Consider the following 14,408-nt stretch of genomic DNA (forward strand, 5'->3'; position numbering starts at 1 on the left):
ACTGTTCTATGTTAGGTTGAGCGCTCAGAAACATGTTTAACCCAGCCACATTTTTTTATGCCAATCCCAAGTCAGGAGCCTGCAGTTTAGTGGTTGTCGTTGGTTTAGCTCTGTCAAATTTGGTTTTTATAAATTGTTTTGTAATAAACTAAGCTGTTAATTTTCAGAATTGAATTGTTTCACATTTTTTGTCGGATGCTTTTAAAATCGACTATTCCGTATGGTTTTTATTATTGTTGAAGGTAGTATAGTGGCCTATAACTGCTTCCATCAACTTCATGGGGTACTCAGTTGGATAGTTGTCTCATTGGAAATCATACCACATCTCTCAATTTGCCAGCAATATAACAGCTATCAATATGATATCATTTAAATATCGATGTAGGAAAAACTTGTCAGCAAAATATCAAAAGGAACAAATTTGATCAACATTTTATTGAAATAAGTTAAATTGTTTTAAAAGTATAATTCAAATAAATAAATCAAATGTATCAATAACTCATCTGAAGCTATATTCTATCTAATAAAAAAAATAGAAATACATTTGAAGAAACATTTGTTATCACAGTATCAAAATATCACCTGTGTCAATAACTAAAGAAAACGTAAATTGTAGAATAATTGAATGTAAATCTCAATTGAAGTTAATCTTGTCACCACAGTATCGTACGTCTCACATGTTTCAATAGCTTACTTCAAGACATATGTTTTAATCTAGAACTTTAATTGAATTTAAGTCAGACTCAAAGTTAAGGTGACATGGGTGACTTTCGCCATCGTGGGATGTAAAAAAAAGAAAAAATAAGGTTCAGATTTTCAATCAAGTTAGCAAAATTTTATGCAGGAATGCAGATAACTAATGTGAATTTTCAATTTAAAGAACAAATTGTAAAGATTATAATTTAATTAGGTATAGATTATTTTTCTTTGAATTTTTACATTTTTTAAATTGTCATTTTAAGGGACGTAACTCTGAAAAAGTGTATTTCCTTTTTTGTATTTTAGCCGACAAAAAACCCGTACAGTGACTGTCAGTGACTATCTTTTCTTTCGATTTTCTCAAAGCATTTTCAAACATCTATCTTCAATTATTTATTTTACAATTCTATCATTTAGTTAAGATTCTAACCCCATAATCATGGATGATGATGCTTTTTTCCTGTAAAATCCATACAAAATGTGTCATTTTGTTACAAACTGTATTTTGAGAAAATGCGCCGTGACGTATCATTTTTAATTATATTTTTGAATATATATGAATATATATAAGATTTTGGCAAAGTATGAACACATTCTCTCATTTTGAATTTAGGTTCCCATACCACCTTTACTTTGTAATTAACGTACATCAAAAGTATCCTTTGTAACAAGAATCTGTATCAACAAATACGCTAACATTTAACTTGTTTAAACATCATCTCAGTTTTTCAAATGTGTTACTTGTATCACAAATTAACATAAAACATATTTTATTCTAAACGTTAAATACCATTTAGATATTGATATAAGTAAACTCTTTTATCACAGTATATCAAAAGACAATGTTATTAATCTTAAGGTATACACAAATTCTATATCGCTTTAAGTGAACTATGACATCACAGTATATCTAAAGTATTAATTGTATTAATAATTAACATAAACAAAAATGTTATTATTCTAAGCATATAATAAACATAACATTTTGACATCGCTATTACTAAACATCAAGTAATATCTTGTCATTCTTAAGGTTTCAGTTATTTGAATAATACTGAATAATATTTTTTTACAATCAGATTTAAATTTCATTCTGAGTAAAACTTGGTAACCTATTGTTGTTTCATTCTCGTTCTTTTGTCTCTGATATATAGATACTATTCATAAATGATTTCACATTTATCAAATCTTATATTTGGATTGATGGATTATTTTATGGCTGTTTAATATAAAGCGTACAAGCATATCCGGAGCGAGACCAAGAAAGACCGACACCTTTAGTCTGATTCTATAAAGACGAGCACACAGTCACCTCATCTGCATTTTGGTGAACCGATACATTTGTAAATGTTAATACAAGCCTTGCCCTTTCACATGAATCTATGTATGGGATACCCCATTACACATATGTCTCTTTTGATCTCCGGTGTTGTTCAAAATACAAATGTCGTAGCTTTACAATTTCAATTGTGACTTCAATCATGTGTAGGTGTATCCCTTTTTCTATTGTTTAACAACATGGCTTTATTTCAAATGCGAAATCAGAGCGTCAAATTAGAATTTTCTTTATTAGAATTTTTTGAAAATTTTCATTCTGTTTGGGTATTCCATAAATTATATATCATTGTTGTTTATAGAAAAACAAAATTCTTAAATTCAATTACGTTTTTTGGTTCTAATTTTAAGTACTCATAGATCTATATTGATATCCAAAAATAAGATTAAGGTAAAGTATATTTCAGAAGGTGTAAATACGATATAAAGATATGATCCTTCTATTCATGATGGGTTTCCATTTCCCTAAAACTTATTAACCAATTAATCTTATTAGGAAATGTTCCTCGTTTCGCGGGGGATTCCCCATCCTTATCCTTCACTTCTACCATCCTCCCATCTTTTAAAAGAATTTTCAGAGGTTTTATGCGCCAGACAAAAAGTGTTTCCTCTATTATAAACTTTTTTAGAGTTTCAAATTGTACTTTTTTCCTTCCTTTGAATTCATCAAATATTACGTCTGCGATTTGAGTATTATCTTGTCTATTTTCAGCAATGATTGGTTGACCTTTGTGTATTACAAAAAAGTCGGAAAATGAAAATTTGCCAGTATAGAATTGAGTTCCTCGATTGAATGCTTCCTTCATAGAACTTAAACTTTTTGCGTGGTGTGTAACAAATACTAAATCGTACAAAGGAGCATTTTGTGAGTGTCTCATCGCAAAAGTCAGTCCAAAGGGATTAAATGTTTTAAGTTGACGAAGATATAAGTTAACTAATGCGCTTTGTCTTTGTTTCTTTTCGGTTTTAAAAACATGTGTTTTTATATTTTCAAACTTCATTCCAAAACACTTTTCGACATTAACTCTATTTGAATCTTTATCAAGAAAACGGTTTACAAAAGATGAAAGGAAATTGATATATACACTTTTGTAAAGGCCACAGTAATCTTTTACTTTCTCAAATGTTACTTGACTAAAGGCAAATAAATCAATGAAAGTGGTCATGCATTCCATGTGTTTTAGAACTGGCTTAATATTATTGAAATCATCATTTTGTAGAGTGACAGATATTGGAAAGTTTGTATCCTGGCTGACCACCGTATGATGCCTAGATTCGCCAACAGGTACATGCACATGTATTTCTATATCATAAAACATAAATAAATATTTAATATTTTCGACAAGTTTTTCAAACTTTTTTGAATCCTTTTCAATCAAATGCAGCTTGACATAATATTTTGATAATGGGTTTGTTCTTTCTTTGATTTTAAGTGGAGCTTCTGAAGGCTCGAATTTATTTGATAAATTGTTCTTCCAAATAAAATAACAAATTGCCACGTGTAATGCAATAAGAGGTGAACCGTACTTCTCAATTTCTGCAGGCCATTCTTCAGAATATCGACCAACACCAGCTGATACGTCGTAAATTTTGGTAACCAGTTCATGACCCGACTGTTGCGTTGAGGCAATGAATTGTTGTAGGTATCTCATGTACATAAAACGTTTGACAAGACCATGTGGTGTATCCTCAGAAAAAAAGGTTGTTTTCCTCTTACCTGCAATGCCAAATTTGTTTATTTAATTGATTTGTAATTTTACAAATAAAATAACAGAAAAAGTCACTGCAAGGATTGTTGATTGTTCCTTAGACCTATATTTTTTTCATGAATGAGTTGAACCGGTTGACCCGAGGTCAATCGACTTAAATGGCGTCATTGAACCATTGGTTCTCCCTGTGACATAATAACATGAGCATTGTGATATACGAAAATTACAAGAAAGGTCACTAATTTGAAGGTCGTCTATTTAGATCTGTTTCAGTTAACGTGTTTGTGAAACATTCTTTATTTGAGATCATCTTTTAAAAACAGTTGCTGAATACCAAAAACATGGAACGCCCTCGCCCCCTCCCCCACCGCCCATCCCCAAACAAAATAAAAATATAGAGAATTCGGGACAATCAAACAGAGAAAAAAACATATAAGCAGTCGCTTTCATTTGGCCTTTAAGATATGCATTGGAGCAGTCATGCAGTCATGTTCTGATTGCAATGTCAAAATGAAATATTCACTGAACAACTATATATAATGTAAACCATTGATTTCAACAGAAAACATATGTAAGGAGCTGAACGATAGAAAGAGGGAAATGTTAGTAAACGAACGGCAAACTTCCTGGCAGTTCTAGCTCCGATCCGCATAATACTCTACGCTAAATGGTGTAAAGGAAAATAGTTCCGGAACGGAAATGATCACTGCGCGGAGTTTAATCGAACGGGCAAATGTAAACACAGGAAATAATGCTATCGTGCAAATAAAACAAGGTAATGTATACTGACCGACTTTAGAAACCCAACACTCATTTTGTTGATTGTTTTTACCAAACCTTGTTTGATTCTCTTACAACTACTTTTCATGCTTATCATACTTCTTTCTCCTTACAAAAAATCAAAATCTGACTTAACTGTGGTTATTGAACAAACATAATTTTTGAAGTCGCACGAATTTCTTAAAGCGACATTTTGGACCCATGAACTATTTTTTCAGTTTTGTTTTGATTTTTGAAACAACTCTTTCAATCCTTGCCTCACTGAAATCAGTTTAAAAATGTTGCATCTCCATTTTGCCAAGACTTAGAAATAAAAAGAACTGAATTAGCCCTTAAGAATACTTGAATACCTAAACGTGCTGCAACCAAACGGTATGACTTCAGAGACTCGTCTTACTGTCCTTCCGACAACGTTACAAGTAGACAAGATTTGTTGCTGGCCATCAATGAACAGATCAACTTGTAGTGAACATGAAACGTCAACAGAATTTGATTACGCAACGTCATTTGCCAGGCATGTTTACGGCCGCAACGTCAACTGCTTTAATAAATTAATCAAATTGCCGAGTGCCATTGAGTACAGATTAATGCCATAAATGTTTCCCATCAACTGAATTGCCAAAGAATCGACTAAATGAAAACCTGTAAAGCCCTCAAGTTCCAATCGCATCATTGCCAAAACCAATTAATGGTTTGAACACATGAAAAATCAGAAGTTGTAAAACAGAATTCAAAACATGTCAGACAGAATTTTTTTACCTTTCTGACAATCATTTTGACGTTGATAACAGGCAGTCATCGCTTTTGACGGTGACACATTCATTAAAAAATAGCACAAAAATAATCTAGTGTTGCGTTTCTAAAGTCGGTCAGTATATCATATTTAAGCAAAAGACATTGCATTAAATCAATCTCTGAATTCATTTGTTTACATTATGAACCAAGTTGATTAATGAATAAAACATACATACTGTCACTGTACCAAAATTGCACCGAGTACACATATCGCACCCTTTTAGCAAAAATAGAAGTTGAAATCTAAGAAGTATTTTAAGAGACTAAACATTTTTTTTTATGATTTGACAATATGCATGTCTTTCAACTTAGGTCAATATATCTCAATATACACAAAATGTTCACAGAATATATCAACAGATGAAGTATCTTGAGAAAAAATGTAATCTGTAAATATCGCCATGCGACGTCCACAAAAAGTCAACTATTAAAAATGAGCATTTAAAATAAGTTACAGACAACCATTTCTTTGAAAATGAAGAGAAAGAATAGACTATTGTCATGTCATTCTAAATATTTGGAGAAATAAAGCAAAACATTAATTATGCGAATTTTACGGATGTGAATTTAAGATGCATGCAATTTCATCACAGAATCGTGGATCGTTTCGATGTCAGTTCAAACCCATTTTCTATGATTTTATATTGATTCCAATTCAAATTGGTGAAACAATATCGTAAATAAGGATAAATCTACAAAATTAATATATTTTTTGGGGTAAATAAACGTTAGAATGAATATATACAAAAATCTTAATTCTGAACAATACGAACAAGATAAACACTCGCCCCCCCCCTCCCAAAAAAATAAAAAAAATAAAATAAAACAACACCCTAAACAAACAAAACAAGGTGGGATGTAGGATGTCGAACAATAAAAAAAATATTCATATACTAAAAAAAATCGTTAAACATCTCCTTCGTTTTTTTTCGAATTGACAAATATTACAATAAGGGTCATGGGATCCAGGAACAAATGGTGGCAAAAAAATAGTAATGCAGATTGTTACGACATAACAGTAGCTTTAAGAAAAACACAAAGTTGCAACAAAAATGATAAACTAATGATTAGGTTGTCACAAAACCACAAGCCCTGTTTAAACCCTAAAACATGTCCATTTTAAGTATGGACCTTCTGAGTTCGTTTTGCAAGATACTATTGTCATTTCACTTTGAAAACGTCCATTGTGGGTCTATAAACGATATCCATAGTTCAATTTTGGATGAAACCACCTCGCGATTGGATGCTGGCCTCAATCCTGCGTCTCATCTTCTAGTTAGTCGTCGGATTTCCTTCTATGGTATTTGTCGCCATTACCAGTCCAATGTTGCTTCCAACTGACGCAAATTTTTGTACAGATGGTTCAGCTGCCTGTAACTGACGGCACAACGTGATCAAATATGTTCTATCGGATACTAATCCAGGATCATTACAGGCCAGGAAAGAGCAGTTACTGCTTTGCCTTGAAGGTACGCCGTAACCGTAATTGAACTATGCGGTCTAGCGTTGTCATCCATAAACACAGGTCTTGCAGCTAATGGGTGGTAATCAAAATGAGGTACAACTACTGGCTGAAGAACTTTTTTGATGTCTTGATCACCATTAAGGTTTCCTCGTTTAGTCACTAAGTCAATTTGCAGTACTGAGTGATGCACCTCATACCATCACATGGGACAGTTGCTTGGATGTTCCTTGGACATAAATACTGTATGTTTATGTCTCCAAACTCTCAATCTTCTATCAGTAACATGCATTAGAAACCGGCTCACATCTGACCAATGGGTCTCGCGCCAGTTCCATCTACGACATGCTAATTATATAAACACTAGGCCAAACGCAGTTGTTGATGTCGGTCAGTTAACATGGGACGTCTTATTACCCTCCCTAACTTCAGTCCTGCTAATTTCAACCGGTTCCTCAAGATTCTGTTTGATAGCTGTTTTACAAGGAAACCATTCTCATTTAAGAACAGGGCTTGTTGCGAATGGCATTCGTCAAATCAGGCGTTGCAGTGCTCTCTTTTCACGCTGCGATGTCACCAGTGGTCTACCGGATCTTGGCAAGTCTTTCACGTTATTGGTTTGCGTGTGTTTCCTCAAAATCCTGCTGACTACATTATAATGGTAGCCCATCTGACGTCAAATAGTTTTATAAGAAAATCCTGATGTCCGCATGCTGATAATCTACCATCGTTGAACCTTCGATATTCGTTCACAGATGAATACATTTTTCAAATCGCCGGACTTAAATACTCGATTTGAAGCGCGCGGAAACTGCATTTCGTAATTTGTATGGGAGGCATGGTTCACGTGCATGATACGTCGGTATCTTAATGAGTGGTCACACCTGTATGGTCACATCTTTCCAAAGGAACATTAGTTTTGTTAAAATCAATATTTATATTCAAATTAACATTTCTGGTAAATAATAATAATTCAATATTGTAGTAGGTTTATTAATTCATGTACATGATATAACGGAATCAACAATTTCATTCTCTTTGTGTGATAAACAGGAGGAAGCAGGAACTAGAGGCTATAAAGAGCCTGTGTCGCTCACCTTGGTCAATGTGAATATTAAACAAAGGAAGCAGATGGATTCATGACAAAATTGTGGTTTGGTGATGGTGATGTGTTTGTACATCTTACTTTACTAAACAGTCTTGCTGCTTACAATTATCTCTATCTATAATGAACTTGACCCAGTAGTTTCAGTGGAAAATGTTGATAAAAATTAAATTTTTTTTTATGAAAATTGTTAAAAATTGACTATTAAGGACAATAACTCCTTAGGGAGTCTATTGACCATTTCGGTCATTTTGACTTATTTGTAAATCTTACTTTGCTGAACATTATTGCTGTTTACAGTTTATCTTTATATATAATAATATTCAAGATAATAACCGAAAACAGCAAAATTTCCATAAAATTACCGATTCAGGGGCAGCAACCCAACAACGGGTTGTCCGATTCATCTGAAAATTTCAGGGCAGATAGATCTTGACCTGATAAACAATTTTACCCCCATGTCAGATTTGCTCTAAATGCTTTGGTTTTTGAATTATAAGCCAAAAACTGCATTTTACCCCTATGTTCTATTTTTAGCCATGGCGGCCATCTTGGTTGGTTGGCCGGGTCACCGGACACACTTTTTTAAACTAGATACCCCAATGTTGATTGTGGCCAAGTTTGGTTTAATTTGGCCCACTAGTTTCAGAGGAGAAGATTTTTGTAAAAGTTAACGACGGCGGACGACGACGGTCGACGGACGACGGACGACGAACGCCAAGTGATGATTAGAGCTCACTTGGCCCTTTGGGCCAGGTGAGCTAAAAAAGGACAGTATAGTTCATGTCCAATACGCAATAAATATGCTGTTTTTACAATCGCCTGTCCGTTGAATATATATGGATGTTAATTTAAAGAAAAATAGTATGTACTATTCGCAATATTGTGCAAAGCACGCTCCATGCATCTGTAAACTAGACCCTCTAACCGTGGCTGAGCCGATGAAAACAGACGTTCACATCTTCTCGAAATTAGTTCCCAGAAACATGCAAGGATGAATAGGACATGAAGTTGTGCACCTGCTTATTTAATTTAATCTTATTCATTACGGGGAGGATTATATATCAATGCCTCAAAATAAAAGTTTACCTGAGAAGAGTAATTGTAGATATCATTTTTCTACTATATGCATCAGTCCTGAACATAAAATATGCATAGCTACATAGACTGCGATCTGCTTTAAATTTGTTCAAATAGACAGATTGTTAAAAAAGAACAAAAAAAGCATTTAACACAAGTAAAATGGAGCTGTTTTGTAATAAAGTCATATGGTTTAAACCTGCAGCATTTTTGAGCACATGCTTTAAGTCAGAAGCGTATTGTTCAGTGGTTGTCATTTGTTGATGTGGTTCATAAGTGTTTCTCTTTTCTCAATTTTTATAACGATTATATCATTGGTTTTCCTGTTTGAATTGTTCACACTAGTCATTTTGGGGCTCTTAAAAGCTTGCTGATCGATGTGAACCAATGCTCAGTGTTGAAGCCGTATTTTGTATATAACAAAGAAGATGTGGTATGATTGCCAATGTGACAACTATCCACAAAAGACCAAAAACATTAACAACTATAGGTCACCGTACGGCCTTCAACAATGAGCAAAGCCCATACCGCACAGTCAGCTATAAAAGGCCCCGATAAGACAATGTAAAACAATTCAAACGAGAAAACTAACGACCTTATTTATGTAAAAAAATGAACGAAAAACAAATATATAACACCTAAATGAACGACAACCACTGGATTACAGGCTCCTGACTTGGAACAGGCACATATATAAATAATTTGGCGGGGGTTAAACATGTTTTGACCTATAATTGTATACTTTGTACACATTTAAATGGATAGATGTCTCTTTGACAGTTATACCACATCTTCTTATTTCTATATAGATATTTTGTGTACGTTTGAAAATGTTTTAGGACTCAAGATACCAGATGTAGTATATATATATTTAAATACATACCAGGAGAAGGTCAAAGACTCTTTGAACCTAATATTTTCCCTCAATAACACAATAAGTGTGTCCGATATAAGTTGGAGGAGTTGTTGAGAAACGTCAATAAGACAGCAACCCAAAATAAATTACAACTTTTTACTTTTGATTTTTGTTTATGAGCTGTTACAAATTGGACAATAAAATATATCAATTTACATTAAAGCCATTTTCGCAAGTCTGCTAAGCAACCTTAAGGGATTCTTGATTATATAAGTCGCCTTAAACATACCAGCTCAGTAAACTAAAATGAAACCTGATTATACAATTCGTCTTAAACATACCAGCTGTGCAAACTATAGTGAGTCATGATCGCATGATCCCCTTAGACATGCTTGCTCAACACACCCAAAGTAAGTCCTAAATTCATGATTAGCCGTCAGCAATCCAGCTCAGCGAACTTCAGTGAGTCCTAATTTTATAAGTCGCCTTAAATATACCAGCTCAGTTAACAGAAGTAATTCCTGATTAAACAATTTGTCTTAAATATACCAGCTGAGCAAACTATAGTGAGTACTGATTGCATGAATTGCCTTAAACATGTCTGCTGAGCAAACTAAACGGAGTCCTGATTACATGATTCGCCTCAAACATGCCTGCTCAACAAACCAAAGTGTGTCCTGATAACATGATTCGCCTTAAACATGCCTGCCCATCAAACCAAAGTTAGTCCTGAATTCATGATTTGACTTCAACAATCCAGCTAAGCGAACTTCTGTTAGTCCTTATTTCATGATTCACCTTCAACATACCAGCTCAGCAAACTTCAGTGAGTCCTGACTACAATATTCGTCATTAACATGTCTGTTCAGCAAACTTTTTTTACAAGTATATGCGACATTTTGCGTAAGAAAAAAAAATCCTTATATGTTTTGTTTTAACTAGTTTTTAAAAACAGAGTTTTTTTCCTGACAAAGGACAAGTCAGCTCAGGCTACTAAAGTGTAGGATCACATGTTGTTAAGTGTTTCTTACCTTTCTTCGCCTTTTTGTCCGTCTTATCAGAGTCACCACCTTGTTCAGTTTTGTCTCTAAAAATGCAATATAAAGGAAATACATATAACACGCATGTTTATTATAATTTCTTTGAAAAGTTAAAGTTAAAGACTTTAATATATGGTCAGAGCCCACAATTGTCGTCCCTTGATTTTCGTTGTCCACGAATGTAGTCCCTAGTGTGGACAGTGTGTTACTTGCCAATTTTATACCCCTTCCAAATGTCTCCATGTCGAATTTTAAAATAAATTAGTGATTTTGTCGGGTTGAAAAAGGTTCAAAATTTGCACTTCGGAAGTTGTCAAATAAAAGATTTGAAGAATCTTTAAATAGAATTGTCCAAATTTTGAATAAGAGCCAATGAGGTTTTCTATGATTTTGATATAATTTGTCCCAAAAATAGTATACACTGTAATTTTTTTGTTGGGAAAGCGCAGGTGGGATTTTTTTAATTTGCAATTATTGTCCAAAAGAAATGCAATATAAAATAATTGTGGTCTCGGACCATATAAAAAAACAACATGTTATACAGATGATAGTATTACGCTTATTCTGATTTTCTGTACTAATGTAAGTTACACACGTGTTATTGATGCAATGTACATATGAAAGTCAAACACGTATTCTCTACCATAACATACTGATTTAAATAACACACCTGTTGTTTGACCTATAATTCCTATTTGAGAGAAACACATGTTCCTATAGTTACTTTAATAAGATAAAATGACATCTTTCATGAGTTCGATGACACTGATGGCGGGCGTTTAGTCCCATCAGAAAATACCATTGACATGTTTATTTTCTTGAAAATGCCGATAAAAATATAAATTATTCGAAATACCAAAATTATGCTGTTCTCGTGCATAGATATCCTTAGCTTTCATGGGGCTATAACTTGATTATATCATTTACTCACTTGTTCAGCTGATCATGTTCTTGTTGTCTAGTCTCTGTTGATAATTTTCGTGCTGTCGGTTTCCTTTCTTCATCTGAAAGAAATATTCCTCATAAAATTTTAGAAGCGAACTCATTGTTGCTAATATACAATCATGAATTTGTTGAATTATGCTGAAATTCGAAATTGTGTATTCCTAAATGCAAATGTTAAAAAATCATGAATTTGTTGAATTATTCTGAAATTCGAAATTGTTAATTCCTAAATGCCTATTGATAGGTAGATGCCATCTAGAAAACCATGTAATAGATTTACCCTAGGTTTAGTGTTATACAACCAGGTTTAATCCATCATTTTCTACATTTGAAAATGCCTGTACTAAGTCAGGAATATGACAGTTGTTGTTGAATATGTCTTTTATCATTTGATTCTGTCATTTGATAAGGGACTTTCCGTTTTGAATTTTGCTCGGAGATCAGTATTTTTGTTGTTTTACTTTTTTCTTAACAATAAATGACAATAGTGATAATGTTTTAATAAGCTTGAAAAAAAACTGTTAGTTCTGCAGAATCTAAATATATAGGGGCTGCACTTTGAACTTGAATCTTGTCTTTTAGAGGAACTATATTTTAAATTTGCAAACTGTCATTGCTTAAATGTATGACATTAGGACTCTCGTAGATAGTTGTCTTAAATACAAAGATGCCACATCTCCCAATATTTATGTTCTTTCAGATTTGCTTGTAATTCGGCAGTCATCGTTTTTTGCTGTTTGACGTATTTTTTGTTTATCGTTATTTGTTGTTATATAAATAAAACCGTTCATTTTTTCTTATGAATTGTTTTTACATTTTGTCATACCGGTGCCTTTTAGAGCAAACTATACATTTCAAGTTGATGAAATTTCTTGAATTTACTACTGTGACCTGTTATTGTATACATGTGATTTGTTCACATTACGGCAAACAACAGTTTTCAAAACACACAGTATATCATATGTGGATTACTTAAGTATTAACAACACGGACCTTTACAAAATTTACAAATATATATGGAGAACTAGTGTGGCAAAATTATTCCCTTATTCAATGACCATAATAAAAATGAAATTCTAAGTAAATGTGACATTATGTTTAAGAAAATACAGTTCTTGTCAAGTTATTTTTAACAATTTCAGAAAAACAGAGAGCTGTTTTCCTGACAAAGATCAAGTCAGCTCAGGTTACTAAAATGAATAAGAACCACATGTTGTTAAGGGTTTCTCACCTTTCTTCGCCTTTTTATCCGTCTTATCAGAAACACCACCTTGTTCAATTCTGCATCTGAAAATGCAATATAAAGAATATATAGATAACACGCATGTTTATTATTATTTCTTTGAAAAATGAATGACTTTGTTATTTAACAAAACCAACATGTTAAACACATGTTCTATAGCATAACCTACTCATTTTAATAACACACCTATCGTTGTCTTACAATCCGATGTGAGAGACACACGCATTTCGACAATCATTTGAAAAAAAGTTAAACGGCTTCTTTGATGTGTTTGATAGTGCCACTACTGTTGAACGTGTTGTTCCATCAGTAAACACAATTGACAAGTTCATTTTCCGAAAACTAACTGTCGATAAAAAATTTAATTATTCGGAATACTAAAATTGTTCTGTTCTCATGTATAAATTACCTTAGCCTTTTTCACTACATTTTCTTTAAATTGACTGTTTTTCCAATCCGATTGTTTTTTTTATTCTAGTGCCACTGATGCGTCTGATGTAGACCAACAAAACAATGGGAATATCATAGTACAGGCTTTGTATAGTTAATGGGGCTATAACTTGATAATTACATTACTTACTTTTCCGGCTTATCATGTTCTTGTTGTCTAGTCTCCGTTGATGATTTTCTTGTTGTCGGTTTCCTTTCTTCCTCTGAAAGAAATATTCCTCATAAAATTTTCAGAGCGATTCATTGTTGCTAATATACAATCATGAATTTGTTGAGTTATGCTGAAATTCGAAATTGTTTGTTCCTAAATGCCAATGTATAGATAGATCGATGCCATCGAGAAAACCATGCAATAGCTTCAATCTTGGTTTAGTATTATAGAACCAGGTTTAATCCACTATTTTTATCATTTGAAAATGCCTGTTCCAAGTCAGGAATATGACAGTTGTTGTCCATTCATATGATGTGATTTATCATTTAGTTTGAACAATATTTTATTTCAAGAAGTGCATAAAAAAAATTATTATACAATATATAATACAGGGATTCGGAAGCAAGAAAAACTTAAATAAATCCGTCTCCCTTTAAAAAAAAATGACAAAATTAGGAACATAGTATTAGAAACTCGTATAACGTAATTTTCAATTCTTAGCTAACATGTTTATTCTGTGGTTTGCCCGTTGCTCAGAAGTCAGTTTGATCGAAAAATGTGATCAACTTGTATTTAAATAATTAAGATCTATGTAACTGAAAAATATGTTAATGTTTCGAAAATAAGGTTACATCAAATAAAGTTTCAAAATCTTAAACGACATCGACATAAAAATAATTGTTACGGACCAAATCTCCCTGTTTCTAAAATAAATCTTTGTACAACTTTAAAAATATTTTCGTTTTCCTCATCACTGA

At 33.0% G+C, this 14,408-nt stretch overlaps 1 long non-coding RNA gene across 1 annotated transcript; it reads right to left on the reverse strand.

Annotated features, from left to right (window-relative positions):
• Nucleotides 1–10,858: 10,858 nt before the first annotated feature.
• Nucleotides 10,859–13,666, reverse strand: LOC134691635 (uncharacterized). Its single transcript, XR_010102166.1, has 4 exons — nt 13,630–13,666; nt 13,038–13,093; nt 11,793–11,865; nt 10,859–10,908 (listed from the first exon to the last, which is right to left on the reverse strand). It is a non-coding gene; the product is annotated as an uncharacterized LOC134691635 (long non-coding RNA).
• Between the last annotated feature and the right edge of the window lie 742 nt (nt 13,667–14,408).

Source organism: Mytilus trossulus, chromosome 11 (assembly GCF_036588685.1).
Source record: "Mytilus trossulus isolate FHL-02 chromosome 11, PNRI_Mtr1.1.1.hap1, whole genome shotgun sequence".
NCBI classification, from domain to species: Eukaryota; Metazoa; Mollusca; class Bivalvia; order Mytilida; family Mytilidae; genus Mytilus; species Mytilus trossulus.